The sequence below is a fragment of the Oratosquilla oratoria genome, chromosome 10 (assembly GCF_046742065.1).
Source record: "Oratosquilla oratoria isolate Oo_2021 chromosome 10, ASM4674206v1, whole genome shotgun sequence".
Taxonomy (NCBI): Eukaryota; Metazoa; Arthropoda; class Malacostraca; order Stomatopoda; family Squillidae; genus Oratosquilla; species Oratosquilla oratoria.
The window spans coordinates 17671292-17676790 of NC_134786.1; positions in this window are offsets into that span (position 1 = coordinate 17671292).

Sequence of the window (5499 nt, forward strand, 5' to 3'; positions counted from 1 at the left end):
ATATATATATATATATGTATATATATATATATATATATACAGTATATGCCTGTCTCGACGCAGAGGCAAAGGTTACAAGGAAACATTTGGGGACGCAACACAAATTCTGTACAACTTAGAAACATTATAAATCCAATTAAACACGAAATCCTAATAATAAAGACGTAGCTGAGAGAGGAAAATAAACCTTGCAATAAATATTTCGTTAAATTTTAGCATATTTTTTGGTAATTATCTTAAAAAAAAAAAACACTGGGAAGCGAGAATTGGTGAGCACATTGCGTGAGAATGTTTTGACGTCGGTACACTTTCGACGTGTTCAAGAGTAGCCTACGTGCCTCTACTCGTCTTATCGTGCGACACACATACACAAAGATAAAATTACAGCTTTACTAACACTTCGACCTAGTTTCAAGAATTAACTAAAGAGTTGGATCTATGTACATTTCACAAGGAAATAGGTTGTTACATATTTAAACACATTGTTTAAGATTTCTGAAAAATTTGAATTTACTGATTTACTTCCTGGTATTTTTCCTTCCTTTTTTTAAACTTAATTTCCAAAAACGTGTAAATCATAAATGGAAATGGACAAGTCCAAATGGAGCAACAAAGTACAAAATAGACTACATATAAGAAAATGAGAACAAGAGCGTTAGCATTGTTACGGTCATAAATAAAGCAAATATAGGTAATGACCTTTGAATGGTAGGTTGCACAACAAAACTTAATTTCAGAGCCGAGAAATCTAAACTAGTTTTGAGTAAGAGAATAAGCCTTGCGAAGGTTAATGATAAAAAAAAGGAATTTCAGTTAGATATTAAAAACGGATCTGAAGCCCTAAGAAATAACGAGGAAACCATCGAGGGTATGAATTTTAATTAATTGACTATCATTAGAGAATCGGCAGAGAAAGTTGGATGTACGCAAAGCATTACAGAGAAAACAAATACTCCAAAGCTACAAATGACTTAACTTAAAGAAGAAGGATTATGCAGATTAAAACCACGAGAGACGAAATAGAGTTTAAGCAAACTTATCAAAAGTCAGATATCAGAAAAGAAATAGAAACATGGATGAAATATAGTAAACTATTCGGAAAGGTAAAAGTATCAAAAGGGTTGAGCGCAGACAAGATTTAGGGATGCAGCAAATTATGTCTTGAAAGACAGAAATGGAGAGATCATTAGATGCAGACAAAATTGTAAAATGAGTAGAAGAATTTTACCAAGAGCTTTACTCGTCAAAGACCATAGTTGACTCAACTCCATTTGTAGACGTAAGTAATGTACCAAAAATTAAAAAGGAAGAAGTAGCATTAGTCTAAAGAGTATGAAACGAGGAAAAACACTCGGGAAGGATGGTATATCTACAGATCTTTTGAAATACGCAGGGAAAGAAGCTCATTGTAAATTAGCTCAGTCGTACAATGCGGTACAAACAGAAACCATGTACACCCATGAACAAGAAAGCGTTCCTGAATCATGGTACAATGCTGTAGTGATTCTACATCATAAAAAAGAGACCCGAAAGACCTTAGTAACTACATCCTAATTAGCTTGTTATCAAATGAATATAAAGTATTATCCAATAGCCTTACAAATAGACTGAGTACAATTTCATATGGAAACCAACCAAGAGAACAGGCAGGCTTTAGAAGTGGATATTTAACTCTAGACCATTTACAGACATTGAATCAGCTAATCGAGAAAACGGCTGAATACAACATACCTCTTTGTTCAGCTTAAGTACTTTACGAGAAGGCCTTTGACTCGGTAGAACAAATAGCAACATCAAACTTACTACGTAAACATGGTACAGACGAACACGTAGTACGGGTTCTAGAAAATGTTTATGCGAAAGGTACCGCTGTAATTTGACTCCACAAAGATAAAAGATAAAGATCGAGAAAGGGGTATGGCAAAGAGATACAATTTCACCCAAACTGTTTACATCTTTGCTTGTAAGATATTTTCAGAAGGTAGAGTTGGGAAGAGAAAGGTTTGAATATTATGGCGATTATTTTAATCATCTATTATTTAACACGACATTCAAAATTAAGGAGATTATAGTCGATGGTAAGTCTTGAAGAAGTTGAAGAGTATAATTAACTAGACTAGATGGTGAAAGTGGCTAAAGATCATGATAATGAAATTAAAGTGTATTGTGTATTACTGCCGTGCTCCTCCCCTCTTTTTTTTTAACAAGTTAGATAAGTTATTGTGGTCTATAGGATGCGTGCCAGCGGGAAAATGTTATCGGGAGGGTTTTAGACATGTACTAGTTTATCTAACCTCACTCCCTTACCTCTAGGAGTTATCTCAGCCAGGCCAATTGAACATAACTCATAATACACACCCTCCCCTACATAGGCATGAAAATAATATACTAATAATACATATCTTCCCTTACATGAACATGTACCCAGTACAACAAAGGATTACAAATGCGGAGCATGCCAACAGGATACCTTTTTGGTCCATATATAGGTCGGATGCGAAAAAAGCATATTGATAATAAATGAATAAATAAAATCTTTAGTAATGTAAATAACAAATAAAATACACAAATAAATGCATAGGTATAGTTAAATAATAAACAAACAGGTAAATAGAAAATAATAAAAAATTGACTTATAACTAATAATAAATGAGAATCAAACAGACAAATGATAACAAAACAAAAACAAATAATATAATATATCTTTCACTCTTTCAACTCTGTGGTATTCTCTTCCCTAAAGTGACCTATTCACAACGTAGGCCGAGAGCGAATTATCATGAAAATCCTATTATTATTTGTGTCATTTTACTATTACTCAAAACAATTTCTCAAAAAGACCTCTCAAATTTCCTCCGAAATGCAATATAACCTTAAAAAATAGCTCTTCGGTAAAATCGCTGGTTTTAATACTTCTTTCACCTCTCACTTGTCACTTCTGGGGCGGGAAAATTACGAATGAAGTACCTCATTGGCGGCAAAAACTACAAACTAAATACATAATTGGCGGTAAAAAAAATACAAACTATACCCTATGCACTGAGATCTGGCCGTTAGGGCGGACCACTGGGAGTTCCCCTGTGGTGCCACATATAATTATTTTATAGTTTTATTTTATTATATAATTCTATTTTATAATTTTATAATGTTGCCTCATATGATTATATTATAATTTTTTGTCACACACCACCACTGAGATAAAAATCAAAGCAATGTTTTCTATACAAAGGTTTCGTTTCTTTAAGTGTAGATATGTGCATGCGAGAGCGACGTTGCCACTACATCTAATCTCTGGCCCCGCCCCCCTCACACTGCATTCAGAAAACATTGCATCCACACGCACGTTCTCGCCATGGATGCCCATATGTGGCAACACCGGGAAATATCCTAGCCACGCCTTATCGGCCAATTCTCCTTGCGCTGACTATAGATACATTATTGGCGGGAAAGTTCAAGGTAAATACATCAGTGGCGGAAAACTGCGCCGGGCATTACATTACAATTAAATGAAAAAATTTTGGTATTATGGAAAATTTTCATCTCACTCGCACAGCAATTTGTATATTTTGGCATCTATATTACGACAACTCTTGCAACTTTTCTTTGTAACTTTTTTCTTTCAATTAATATTCAGGGATGGTGAAAAAATAATTCCCTCAACCTTCCCGCTACTCGCCACCAGAGCGCTATTTCTGTTGCGAGTCACGTTATCTTGTACACTGGAAAACCATGACTGGACAGCCGTGGCACCACTTCGGTGGCGGGTGGCGGGAAGGTTACCGGAATTATTTGTTCATCGTCCCTTGATATTAATTTCTGGGAAAAACGTTACTAAGAATTTTTTTTGAGTTGTTGTAATATAGTTACAAAAATATACTTCCTGTGCAAGCGGATGAGACTAAACTTCACAAATGATGCCAGTATAAGATCATAAAAGGCGCTCTACCTTTATGTTTGAAACGCAAATTATACAATCAATGTATAATACCAGCCATTATATGCAGATGTGGAGAATGAGATGGCAGACTGGGCTGATGAAAGAGTATTGGGATAGTTTGGGCACATGGAAAGAATGAGTGAAGGAATATTAGTAAAAGAAGTGTGGAAGGCAGAAGTAGAGGGAGTGAATTTGAGCGGATGACCGAGGAAGAATTTGATGGATGGGATGAAGGGGGCGTTGAGAAAGAGGGGTATGCCTGTTGAGCAAAGAAGGGAGAAGGTAGGAGAGAGGGATGAATGGAGAGTGCATGTGTATAGATGATACTGTTATGCAAGAAAGGGAGAGGGGCGCTTTTGTGTGAATGGTATTTTGACGCAGCCCGAGGAGAGTTCTCGTCTTTTCTATTTCTGAATGAGGAGACGGAGAGATAGGGAATCGCTGATTAAGTGAAGAGGCCTTGCTGTGGATGTACTGTGTCTTGCTGCATTGCTTCTGACCCGGGACAGTTGGCGGGATACAGTGATGACCCGTCATCCATAAGGAGCTAAGATAGGAGGGAGGAAAGGGTGGTGAAGGGGAGCAGAATGGGTGGGAGTAGGTACATGCCTTTGACTTAGCTACCTCCCTTATAAGGGGGGGGGGAGACACTTGCTATACAGATAGATGAGAGGCTCTCTACCATTATGTTTGAAACGCAAAGTCTACAATCAATGTGTAATGTTAGCCATTATATGCGGATGTGAAACTTTGAAAAAACAGAGGCAAGGCTAAGAATGCACAGATAGGAATGGGGAGATCAATGGTGTGAATAATGTTGAAAGAGAGAGGGCAATTTAGGTGAGATAACAGACTGGAGTGAAATACACTAAAAAAGGAACCAGAATTAAGCAGGTAAGTTAGTGTGAATGTGATGAGTGATGGAGAAAGTGCGTTACTGGGTGGACAGCGTAAGAAGGGACGAGAATGAATGCGGAGATGAGATTGAAAAAATGCAGGAGTAACGTGGCAGACGTTCGTGCAGTCGTGTGTGTTCTAGAATGGTATAAAAGAGGACTTTGTTCACCAGTGGACTCAAAATGGCTGAATGATTATTTATTTAACTTGGCAACTAACTCATATTCGTGTTGAATCTACACGAATGCAACACGTAGACTTCACCTTTTTAGAATTATAACAGGATATTATTACTTTTAAACAATACAAATGTCCCTCGTCTACATATTTTTGATATTATGAATCTGAATATTATTGTTATATTTAATCCAAGAAATCACGTTATCTCTTGTCACCTTAAACCGATCAACAGTCTAAAAATGTCCGTCAAACTCGAAGCAAATTCCAGGTAAGTTTGACAAAATAAACGCTTACACCTTTGCCATACCAATATCAGGTTCTGTGGATGTTTGCTCCGAAAGTCGAAAGTAAAACATAAACAGTAGTGCCCTTAGCTGCGCATGACGCAACACAATTTATGTTATGAGAAACGTTATCCAGCTGTTTTATTCCTATTACAGTTCTAGTCGTGTATATAAATAGCATTAATGTACATATTATGTTGT